Raw genomic sequence first — 13,589 nt, 5'->3', positions numbered from 1 at the left:
CTAGCTTATATAATACGAAGTGGGACCAGTAATATGTGTATGAGCAATTTGAGTAGAAATTGAATTGGGTTTAGGTTGACATGGACGAGCAAAGCATCAATCCAACCCAATAGAGATTGGTTCGAAAAATTGAAACCGAAAAAAATAGAATTGAACACCGAACCAAAACTGAAATAAACCGAACTAGATTATATTGGCTTAGTTTCAGTTTCAAAAGTTCGGAAACCGAACTAAACCAAACTCAACCGAATTATAAACCCATTTAAACGAGTATTATGATACTTAACAAACCCTGACTAACTAATACATTACACTCTGTACATATGCAATTAACCTAAGGATTTGTTATTGTTTTTTATTGCCCAGTGCTTAAGATGAAATGGATTTTGGCAGGAGCCAATTGCTTAACTAATAAACGGTATGAAATGGATTCTATGTTAATTTCCCATTGCATATAATTATTAGAATTTAGTTTTTGCGTTATAATTATTTGAGGTCGGTGCCTTATGTTTGAATAAGGCTTTTGCCCGGTTGTTTTGTTTGGTTATCCATGTAATGTAAGCTTAGCTTGATACAATTATTGGTATAATTTTTTGATAATTGTTTTATCATTTTTAGTACTGGAATATATGCATCTTACCTTATTTTTGGTAATGGAATAAATAAGGATTCGGCCTTCTTTTGATAATTGTTTTATCATTTTTAGTGATATAGTGTACCATGCAACGGTGTTTTTTCTGTTTTATTTGAACAAACGATATTATCTACACTAAGGGGTGAGGGAGTGGGCTAAGTCTCACAAAGGACTAACAATAATATGGTTCAAATTTGCCTTTGGCGATAATCAAACCTAAAACTTCTCACTTACAAGTGAAAATGAATATTGCTAGACCGTAGTTGTGACAACCCGTCCCAAAATATAATATATTTTATCCTCGATAGCGTGGAATGACTATTTTACCCTTGAGCGTTGGGTTGTGAATGTATTATTGGGCTAAGAAAATGGACTAATTATTTTCATTTCCTACTTCTTTGAACCCAATTGAAGCTTGGGATTGTTTTGGATGAATCTTAGCCTACAATTGGTAGCCTAATTAGGACTTAAGGATTTTATATGGATACCCAATCCGGACACACACATGCGCACACACACGTATAGACTTCTCTCTCTCCCTCTCTCGAGTCTTCCTCGTCTGTACAATCTATACGTCTAATCTCTCTACGAACTTCATCTCTCACAAATCGAGCTAGTAGAGGTTTTTTTTGAACTCCTTGCAAGCCTTGGAGTCGAGCCATGCCCTTGGTTTGAGGAAAAGACTAGTAGAACTCGAGACGCCCGAGCTCTGGCAAGGAGTGGAATTTTCTTCTATGTGATCGAGAAGATATTAGCTGGATTTAAGACTTAAGAAGGTAAGAATTAATCTTCTCTAGCATGTTAGGCTAGTTTTGGTTAAGTTTGGATGTCGAAATGAGCTTGGTTGTGGGATTGCAGGAATAGCCAGTTTTTCAAGGATTTTTCCAGCCATTTTTCTTTGGGTTTAGGACGTAAAAGTGGTAAGAACTAGTTCTACTCGTTTACAACTTCATTTTGGTACAAATTTCATGAAATTTGGTTGAGGAATGGTGAAGATATTCAAGTTTTAAGTTTTCTAGAAACCGGCAAGTGCAGCGGTGGCCGGCGTCGGAATCCGGCGAACCATTGGAGAAGAAGGAGAATATTCCTTCAATTTTGACAGAATATGTTAACGGCATCAGGTAAAATTAACGGTATATGCTATTATTTAACGGAATATTCCTTAACGCCATTGGGGAATCCGTCAGTATGCCAGGCACGTGGGCGGTGCATGTGGCTGTGCCTTGACTGGTGCGTGAGGGCACGTGGGAACTTAGAAAATTATTCTAAGAATATGGGGATGTTCGTGGGGTTGAGTAGGTCACGATGGTATTTCAAATACCCAAATTGAGCAACGTATGAGAAGTTATTACCTAGTTTTGGTTATGTGCTTAAAATAACGTTAAAATAGTTGTTTCACATATAGGTGAGACGTTTCCTGAGGACAAGCGCAGTCAGGCGAAGCTCGGGGGTTACGATCCTGCCACATATCAGTGAGTGGGCTTTTGGTTTTCAGTATATATATATATGCTTGGTATTTTTTCCCAGAAACTCATTTAAATGGACTTATGTTTTGAAATGCCATGCCAAATATTTTATACTTAGAATATGCATTTAGTAGTTGCACATATTTATGTTTGATGCTACAAAAGCTCAGGTAAGTGCCAGGTGAGTTTATAGATTATGGATGTGAGTTGCATGATTATGTTGAGATGTATTATAGCTCATAAACTTGCACCCCGATGTTAGTGCTCCCGCCCGTGGTCAGGACATAGTCCTTCACGTGATGTTTACCTCCCGCACCATACACTCACCTTGGATCCAAGTTAGGTGCACAGTCCTGTCGTACAGACCACTATAGGTGGTTCCGACTCGTAGGTGATCCGCGATCATTCGCACAGTCTTCACGTAATCGTAGCATTTGAGCGTATTTATTTACACCCAGTCCTGTCGTACAAACCATTTTAGGTGGTTCCGACTCGTGTGCAGGCATACTTGTTAAGGTATTGGTTGAGCCATACATGTCATATTAGGTGACTCCGGCTAGATGGATGAGCTATAAATTCAGCCGTACATGTCATATTAAGTGACTCCGGCTGACACATCATTTGCATTAATTTATATCACCTGGCTTACATATTTTATGCTAAGATATTTGACATGGCATATATGTGGATTTTGCTATTCCGAGCATGATTTTGATATACGTATGTATTCTATTTTCTAGGAAATTATACAGGTTTTACAACGAGGGGTTATTACTTTTGATAAGTGAAATGGTTTTGAAAAGCTTTGTTTTTGCCCACTCACACTTTTTGTTTTACGCCATTCCAGGTTTTAGGTAGGAGTGCTTATTGGTGGCTTACGAGGAATTGATGGCGATTCTGACAGATTATCACTAATGTAGGACCACCTCTAGTATTGTATAATTAGTATTTATCCTACTGGATTGCACTTTGGCTACCTATGCTCTGATTATTGTGTAACCACATTTAAATATCGGGATTGCACTTTTATTTGCTTAGTGTAAATTAGTTAGCTTGGTTCTTAGTTATTCACATTTCTTTATATCATTATCATTTCCGCACCGCACACATGGCTACGTCACCATCACGTGACGACTAGCATGCCTTGATTTTGGTCGGGGTGTGTCAGTAGTACTAAGTGGCCATGCAACGGTGTTATCTTTATTGAAAATATACATTAAAAAAACCAACCCGAAAAGAAAAATCAAACCGAATAGTAACTTCGGTTCGATTTTCAGTTTCGGCTAAAAACCAAACAGAAAGGAACCTAACCCACCCCTACAACCCAATAAATAATCGGGTTGAGGTCGGTTGGGTTTCGGCAAAAAACCAAACAAAAAGGAATCGAACCTACTCGTACAACCCAATAAATAATCAGGTTGAGGTCGGGTTGGGTTTCAGTGGGTTTGTACTTCATTCTAACCCTCTTTATTAGGTTTGAAATTGAGTTGGGCATGAGCAGATTCAGGTTGACCCAACCCATGTTGCACCCCTACTTGTGAGAAATGCAAAATAGAATTTTTAGAGTGCTAATAACAGTTCTCAATTTTTTTGTTTTTTTGACAAACTTGAGATGAAAATACATTAAGGATCAAAGTGAAGCAACTCAAAAAGGGGGATTTTCTTTAAATCCTTGACTAATATCTTTTTGCACAAAATCGAAAATGGTTTGAAGAGCGACTTGATATAATTATTTATATTCATAATAAAACTATGTAATATTTTGATGTGGCAACACTCTTTTTTCCCTTTGTGTGGATTAAAATTCCCCAAGATGATTTTCATCTCAAAAACCTTATCCTCATCTCATAAGTATCGTATTTTCACTATATATAATATCTTGGGTTAATCTTAGTTTACTATCTTGAAATTCGTGGTTTTTAACATTTGGTACATAAAGTTTCTTTCATCCCAGAGTCACACCTCAAGTCTTAATTTTGGTATAGTCTCATACATCCGTTAAGTTTTCCGTTAGAAACTCCGTTAACCGATGATGTGGTGCCCAAGTGGACAATGATTAGGTGCCATGTGGACATAAAAAATTGAAAATTAAGAAAATTAAAAATAAATAAAAACTAGGATAAATTTAAATTTACTTCCTTGAAGTTTTTGATTTTTAATATTTCATACATAAGTTTTTTTCTTCTCAATCTAGTACCTAAAGTGATGATTCTTGGACAGTTTCATACATTCATTAAGCTTTATGTTAAAACAGTAGTTAACCTGTGACGTGGCGCCAACATGGACGATGACTGGGCGTAAAGTGTTAATTTAGGCCCCACATGGATATTAAAATTTTTAATATTTAAAATAAAATGAAGGGTTGAAATTATGGAGTTCCTAGCGAGTTACCTCCATATTGAAGGCGACTCTCCTAGTGTTGTTGTTTCAAATTCGACACCCGGCTTCGATCTTTGCGTCAACATGTTGTGGGCGGCAAGGCCGAGTTTGCCCAGGTTGAGTTTTAAACTCGCCAGGAACTTGGTGTTTTTAATTTTTAATTTTTAATTTTTTAATATGCACGTGGGCCATAGATTGACACATGGTGCATAGTCATTGTCCACATGGACATCATTTCACAAGTTAACTGCTATTTTATTAGAAAGCTTACCGGATGTATGAAACTATCTAAGAATTATCACTTTATGTGCTAGACTGGGATGAAAAAAAAACTTAATGTATGAAATATTGAAAAACCAAAAAACTTCAAAGTAATAAACTGAAAACTTACCCTAGTTTTTAATTTTAATTTTTTTAATGGCCACGTGGCACATATTGACACGTGGCACCCAATCATTGTCCAATTGAGCGCCAGGTCATCAGTTATTGAAGGTTCTGACAGAAAACTTAACAAATGTATGAGACTGTCCCAAAATTAAGACTTGAGGTATGACCCTAGGAAAAAAAATTTCATGTACCAAATGTTGAAAACCAAGAAATTTCAAGGTAGTAAATTATCAAATGAACAAATGAACAAATTGGTCTTCCACCACAAAATAAAATCATGAACATAATGTAATTTCGCACAAACCAATTTTTTTTTCAAACGCCATCATCATTGCATTTTAATTATAAATTATTGGTGGAATTAGACTCTGCAGTCATAGTTCATTTGGTGTTGCAAGTTGTTGGCAATAATCATCCTTTAGGTACCCTTGTTTTGGCCTATCGAGATTTGCTTTCAAGATCTTGGCAATGCTGTGACAACCCGTTCCTAATTTTACAATTTTATTAATTTTAAAAGAGTGAATTGGTAATTTAATGTACCTTAGAGTAACTGAACCTAGTAACTCTACTTGCATGACCAATAAAAAGAACAAAACCAGAAAAAAAACTTAGTAAATCCTTGATTGCTGTTTTATCTGTATTTGTTATCATCGCTTACATTTTTATTTCGCTTGCAGTTCATTGATGTTGAAACAATGATTTCTCCAACAATTTTTGCCCGGCGTTGTTTGTCTTATCTCATGAGTGACAAGCCTCAGGAAGCTCTCAACGATGCAATGCAAGCACAAGTAGTTTCCCCTGTCTGGCACATTGTATCTTATCTTCAGGGTGCTGCCCTTTCGGCCCTTGGAATGGACAGAGAATTTATCCTTCTTATGATATGTAAACACAAGTAAATTTATTCATCTGGTGGTTGACCATTATGTATCAGGCCCTAGACCTGATTCGAGACAGAAATCTTCAGATGCTGACAGATTCTTGCTTGGAAGGACAGCTTTCTAATGATGATGGTACTGAGTTGGCACACTTGGCTTCACGATGTTTACAATCTAAACCCTGAGAGTGACCAAATCCAAAATCATTAGGTGCTCCTTTGACTCCTCTTCCGAAAGAAACTTAGGTTAGTTCTCTCCTCTGTTTCTCTAATTAAGCATTATATTCCCAACTTCACCCGGGGAGCATAGTTTGACTGTTTAAAATATTCACACATCTATATTTTGGGGCAGTCTTGTAAGCAATATATTCATGTGTTATCTTCTTTTCACTGGGCTCAATCTGAGCTATTTGTGTAAGCTCGTATCTAACTATCGACCGATTCGTTATTTGTATTAATATTGAACCTTGCACCAAGCAGAAATATTTGAAAACTTGGGAAAGGGACTTGACTCTAATTTGTTATTAGTGAGGACTTGAGAGAGCTACACTTTTGTCTAGTGCCTTTCATGGTGAATGATACTTCATAAAATATCAATACACTTTTGTCTAGTGCCTTTCATGGTGAATGATACTTCATAAAATATCAATCTCTCATGCCCCAAAATTGAGGGTAGTTAACTACAAGGGTTTTCAGTGATACCGTACCTGTTGGGTGCCAATTAGAAGCACTCAGATCTACACCGTCGTAGTAGTTTAATCATATATAGATGCTTAACATGATGCTGGTAGCTGTATCCTGGACTTCCTTTATTTCTTTTTGCTTACCTCTGCAGGTTCCTTCTTTTGTTTCGATGGGTATCCCACACGGTACCTCCTGGTCTTCTCTTTCACTACTTGGTGAGCCTGCTTAAGAATGGATTTGACTGCTATATATGTTATCCTAGAGAATATCGGCTATAAAGACGATGGAATGACAGTGAGGTTCTATTTTTGTTTAATTAATGGAGAAATATCTAATAAGTTTTGTTGTATATATATTTAGCCTTCTCAATGATTTTGTTCCACTGCTGCTCTCGCTCCAAATGTGGACTGACCAAATGCAGGAATCATTAGATTCAAAGAAAAGGGGGGATTCTGCTTTTAAGCACAAGTACTTCAAACCACAATTGAGTGTTATTCATAGGTTAGGTTCTTATTATGACACTAATGGGAAATTCTAAGTAGAGATTTGATAAGAGTTGCTTTCATGTTCATACCGATATCGAAATTTGGCCTTCAATAGGATGTTCTTTATCTGACCTGTTAAAATAAATTACTAAACGTAGCTTTGTACGAAATTTTGTTTGGTGTTAGATTTCCAGTCAGAATACGATCTTTACATTTTATCTTCTAGTTCATGATAGGAAGAATTGCAGAAACAAAATTGGTAGTTCAAGGTATCTTAGAGTATTTGAACCTAGTAACTCTACTTGCATGACCAATAAAACGAACAAGCTGCTTTTTCTGCTTTCTCTTCCTCTTTCCTTCTATTTCAAAAACAAAAATAAAAAATTTATTCACACACTTTGTGTATGCTCATATGCTAGTAATGCCAAAGAAAACATTTTCATTGAAGAAGTACCAAGTCTTACAAATTAAAATTTAAAAAATAAAAAAAATTATTACAAATAACAGTACAAGGTCCAAACCCTAAACCTGTAAACGGGTTGTTTTTATTAGGTTTGCATCGGTTTCAATCAAACCGTTAAATTGACGGATCACTCAAACCCAATTCATTAAGCTAATAGATCACCCAACTCAATCCGTTATACTAATAGATCATCCATTTCACCCGTTAACAATTTTTTTAAACAAAAAAAAAAAAATTTCATTGCAATGTATACCAATTATCCACTTACAAAACAAAATCTGCAAGTTCCCTAAAATAAAAATAAAAAACGAAAAACTCAGAAGCTAGCTCTTTTCAGTGATGTCATAGCAATGGCAGCACCAAAAGCCTTGAAACCAACACGACAAGGCCCTTACCAGCACACTACTTGTTCTTGACTGTCGGACTCTCCATTTCCGGACTGTTCGACAACAGCACGTACTTCAACAGGTTCTCCCGTCCTGGCCTACAAACCGATCAGGTACAAACTCATCGGCTCTCTCGAAAATCAGGACAACTCCCCTTCTTTAACCTTAAACGCCCCGTTGTGGCTGTCGATCAGGATATCCGTCTTTGCCTTTCCGTACTGCAACGGCACCGGCGGCTCAATCCTGAACGCTTCGTAGACCATATATTTCATCAACGGCCTTTGCTCCGCGCCTATCGTTGTTTTTGTTACTGAAATTACACAACCAATCTCGATTGACGGGTTTTGCGGGTAGACCAAAATGACTTGTAAGAGCATCTTCAAATGAAACGTAAAAATGTCCACATAAACTATAACAATAAAAAAAGACCACACTAATATTCTCCAACCGAAATGTCAAATCCTATGTGGTGATGACAGGATTGGCAACAAGAGAGTTGCTGTCAAATTTGACAGCAGCTTCAAAATTAATTATTAATGCTTTTTATTAATTTTTTATTAGTTTAATCATCATTGCAATTAATGTTAGAATAAGACTTCGTTGCTGAACATTTCAGTTGGAGGTCCTGCTTACACGCAATCCCCGGGTGGACACGTGTCCACCCGGAGATTGGGTGTAAGCAGGACCTCCTGCTGAAATGTTCAGCAGCGAAGTAGCATCCTTAATGTTATTGTTGACTTTTCTTTTCTTTTTAACACGCCCTGATTAATATATAAGGGAAACGGTCCCCTTTTGCAATTAATGTTGCAATTAAGTTTTTATTAATTTAATGATTTATTTTATAATATAATAAAATAATAATGTAATTTGACATATCGGGTGGACAATAAAAACTTTAAAAGATGTCAAAATGCCACATACGCTATCAAATTTAAATTTTATGTTCAAAATTTGACATCTCATTTGGAGATGCTAAAAAAAAACAAGTGATTAACGGGTTTATTCATTGACGACCCAACCCTTTAAACATTCACTTAAATGTTAATTTTAACAAGTGAGTTGGATAGGTTAACGAATTGGGTCTAAAATGGCAGGTGAACCTAACCCAGACCTCAAAGATGTTACAAGTGTGGTGTGAGGCCCAATACTGACTGCATCAATTTGGTGGTGAGATAAGCTGATGTGAAGCATTATCAAGTGGGTTAGGTTTGCTTCCCACTCAAAATCACCCTTGGGGCTCACTCTTTTGCTCCTTATAGGGTCTTCACATTTGATAATTTCTTTTAGATATTCGACGAGTTTCTACATACGATCCTCGCATTTGATAATTTCTTTGAGATATCCAAAGAGTCCTTACATATTGGAATAATTTGAGGACCTCTTTTCTGGCCCATAAAAAACTCTTTGTCCCTATATTTAGGGACTATAGGGTTATGAAACCTCATTTAGGGTCCCTATTGGATATGCTCGCTATACAATAATTTCACTAGATAATATGATTAATAAAATGACACTTTTTGAGGCACCACCAAATTTGCTTTCCACAAAACTACTTTTTTTATATTTTTTTATTCAACAACGGATTGAAATCCTAGTGTAAAGTAATTTTATCAAAACCACAAATTTCAAAAGTGATAATTAAATCACTCAATGGGATGAAGTTAAACCCTTTAAAAGCAAGGCACTCAATTGGTGGGATGTTATGCTCAAAAAGATCAATATTTATTGGACAAGTGCTTAGAGCAGAATCATGCTCTTCATGTCCATCATGATGCTTGAGTTTGGGGCTACATCTAGCTTTTCTGATTCGAGCAATATGCTAATCTAATCTAAACTATAGAAAGGGATTCTAACTTTGGGTGCAACTTCTAGGGGAAGCATATTATTATAGCCAACTTGCTATGCCCTGGTATGTTGGGGCGACAAATGGCTTAAGGTGGGGGACATCTATCAGATTGTGAATGAGTCTGACTGTGTCTAGCTGTTTTCCTTACGAAAAGCTGATTTAATGGACACTCAGGAATTGTCTCTGGGCACCCGAGAACGGTTATGAACAACTAAGTATTTATCTTTATAGTTGGGTGTCCACAGTACCCTTGTGCAGAAGCACATATTTAGAGAGGAATATCCAACTTTTGGGCTCATTATTGATTGTTAAAGGGCTCTGCTGCAACTAGAGCTGCAGGGGAAAGAGTCATTGCAACAAATGGCTTACCTTGTCTGGGTTTGCATTTGAGCCTGCATGCACACTCGACACACTGCAATTGTTTTAAGTTGATGTCCTAGTAGATGTATGGTCCAACGTCAAGACAATGTTACCATATCTCCAATAAAGATACTTCTCAAACAGCCCGTCCTTCTGTAATAAAATTTCTGGCATAAATTTCAGTTGATCAAATCATTACATCTATTCTAATATTACAACGTCCACTGATCCCTTTTGAAGAATCAAGGTGAATAAGCCATTCTAAAGAAAACATTACATCCATTTCAACTGATCAAATTATCAATGAAATCCTCTTTTTTTTTTTCTTTTTTTTATATATATATAATGAGGTAGAATTAATAATTTCTGCTAGTAATCACATTCTATGAAAACGGTAAGATTACAGAACTGTTTCTTTGCTGCCATTAGCTCGAAATGACTCCTCTGTTATTCCATAGTAGACTGGTACTTCACCTACAAAGGTAATGAAATTCCACCTGAAAGCAGACCCACCAATAATATATGTCCCTTGAGTCTAACCATCTTTGCTTGTGCCCAAGTGTAGTTCCTTCAAGTCATCAACAGTTACTTGCCCTCTGTCTTTGAGTTGTGGCGGAGCTTCTTTGATGTCTTTTTCAGAGACTTCCTCCTCATCGACCTCTTCAACTGCAACATGGTATACTCCTTGTACCATCTTTTCTTTGTCATCCCCTTCGTTCGTTGGTTCGAGGATTGACCAGTGCATATGGTTGTGCATCGGTTCACCTTCAACTGACTGTTCGAACTCACGTCTAATGTGGACTGGGGTTTCATGGGCGAAGGGATTAGACTTCAAATCTTATCATACCTGGCTAGGTCGACGTGTCTTTCTTTTTTTTTTTTTTTTTTTTTTTTTTTTTTTTCTGAAATCGGCCTTCTTTTCCTAGAAGGCTCTATTACCATTTCGAATGTGGTGTAGGCCCCATGAATGACGCTGCACCAGTTCAGTGGTGAGAAAAGCTGATGTGGAGCATTATCACGTGGGTGAGGTTTGTTTTCCACTCAAAATAACCATTGGGACTCACTCTTTGAGTCCCTCTACGGTCCTCACTCTTTGAGTCCCTCTACGGTCCTCAAATTTGAGGATGTCTTTGAGATATTCGGCGAATCCCTATATATTAGGATAATTCGATGACCTCTATTTTGGCACATTAAAATCCCTTTGTCCGTATATTTAGGGACTATAGGGCTATGAAACTCCATCTAGGATCCCTACTGAAAAGGCTCATAGTACAATAATTCCACTAGACATCATGATTAATAAAATGAGACTTTTTGATGCACTACCAAACTACTTTGTTTTTATTCACCAACGTATTGAAATCCTAGTGTATTGTAATTTTATCAAAACCATAAATTTCAAAAATGTAATTAAGTGAACCACTGAATGGGAGGCACTCAGTGGGATGTTAATGTCAAAAAGATCAATATTATTGAACAAGTGCTTACAGCAAAATCATGCTTTTCATGTCCATTTTAGGGCTTGAGTTTGAGGCTATATTTAGCTTTTGTGATTCAAACAATAATCTAATCACTATAGTCTAAAGTTGGGATGTGAGCTGCTCTACTCATGTTGGGTGTGAAGTAAGGCTTCCATTTTGAGTTATTAACAATATTGCCATGGGCTTTTGGGCCTGTCTTCACACACAAAAAAAAAAAAAAAAAAAAAAAAAAAGATCTTTGTTTGCCCTGCTTTTGGGGATTTAAAATTTTGAAATTTTTTGGTTTAGGAAGGAGGATAACATTATTGTGTTGGCGTCCCATTGGAAAATCAATTGTTGTGGGGCTTGAAGGTGCAACAGTTTCTTTGCATGATGTTGAAGTGAATAAAGTGTTGATACATTGACGGGGTTTGAGTCGTTATGCAAGGGCTCAATATATTTTTACTATTGTGGTAAAAAGTCACTTGCAGTAAAGTGAGTGTTGATTTTGTGAGTAAAATGTTGATTTTTCAGTTAACACATACAATTGGTACTAATTGGTCCGTAAAGTTCTAAACCTGTCACTGTGAATTGAGGACATGCGTAAATTGGCAATATTGTTATGCAAACGATTAGCACGCATACACGGACATAGAGTTAAAGCTTATCATATGAATGTGGACATATGATTTTCTACATTTATGCTTTCTAATTGGTTTTTTTTTTTTAATTTTTAATTTCTTTGATGCAAAGCAGAATGGAAAGCTGTTGAGAAGCCTAAAATCGCATTCCGTTGCTGTTGTTTCACTTACTAGGAGGAGGATGGACACATGACTAGAGTATGTTGTTGGAGTTTTGAGACCTTTAGTGTCCCACATCGGGGAACTGAATGTTCCCAATTGCCTTTATATATCTTTAGTCCTTTGCACCTGTAGTTAGGATTTGGATTATTTGGAAATGAATTTATGGTTGTGTGTTTAGGTTTATATAATATAGCTTAAATACAATTAATATTAATTAATTAAGACAAGAGCCTTGGGGCACTCAGGGCCTTAGAAGTTAAAATTAATCAAATTCATTAATTTTAATTTCGGATTAATTTTTTGATTAATTTATTAATTAAAAACGTTTTGATTAAGAGACACGGCTCTTAGAAAGAGTTATGTACTTTCAAATACGCTGAACATGTATTTGAAAAGGGTGTGAAACAACCTATATATTTGCAATCCCAGTTTCCAAGTAAGATCATCTTTTCTTCATTCTTCTCTTCCGTACAAACTTTTCAGAAAGTAAACACACAAAGCAATTCGCTAGAATTCTATAATCCAGTGCGGGTTGTAGAGTTAGGTAGTTGTATCCTGGTCGAGCAAACATTGTAGAACCACAAGCACAAGAATGGGACGGAAATTCGGTTCGAAGGACATAGTTTTTACGCTAGCTTCTACCTTTGATTCATTCAAGTTAGTATCATTTTAGTTTCTGTATTTATTGTGTAATTTCATTCTGTATTGCATGTATTTTTTAATAATAAAGAATAAGTATTCAAGTTCTATTTCTAAATTGTTCTCCAACATATGTTTCATCCATCTAATTGCCGGCCATGCACCAATTTGAGTTTAACGGACGAAATCAGCTGGTTTTTCTTTACTTGAAATTTTTTTGGGCACCTTTGCTAGTCTAATCTAAACTAGGGAAGATACTTCTCAAACAACCCGTCTAATCTGAACTATGAACCAAATTCAATCAATTATTTTCAGCAATATCAAAAACATATGCACAAAATATATACACAGGATGCACAAATTCAACCATTTCATGAACCAAACTCAAACATGCCCAACATCTACACATGCAATAAATACGCACAGATTATGCACATAATATGTACCAATTCATGAACCAAATTCAACCATCTACATATGCACGGAATATGCACACAATAAATACCAATTGGTGAACCAATTTCAATTAATTAATTAATTTCCATCAATATCAAAAGCACAAGCACAAAATATGTACATATTATGCACAAATGAATATCGAACAAACCATGAAAAAAATTAACTTCAAAATACATGCATTTACACAACCCAAAACCATAATTCGTTAATTTTCCCCGAATTAACAGTACAAAAAACTAAATCGCACCCAAAACCCTAAATTCT

General features: G+C 36.2%; 1 protein-coding gene across 2 annotated transcripts in view; it reads left to right on the top strand.

Moving 5' to 3' along the window:
- The window catches only part of LOC137720239 (serine/threonine-protein kinase BSK3), a 107,175-nt gene that overhangs the window by 85,387 nt on the left and 8,199 nt on the right, over window positions 1-13,589 (top strand). The gene's annotated exons all lie outside the window — the stretch shown is intronic.

This window comes from Pyrus communis, chromosome 1, assembly GCF_041283825.1.
Source record: "Pyrus communis isolate YQ-2024b chromosome 1, ASM4128382v1, whole genome shotgun sequence".
NCBI lineage: Eukaryota > Viridiplantae > Streptophyta > Magnoliopsida > Rosales > Rosaceae > Pyrus > Pyrus communis.
The sequence above is the reverse complement of the archived record's forward strand: the minus strand, read 5'-3'. Positions and strand labels throughout refer to the sequence as shown.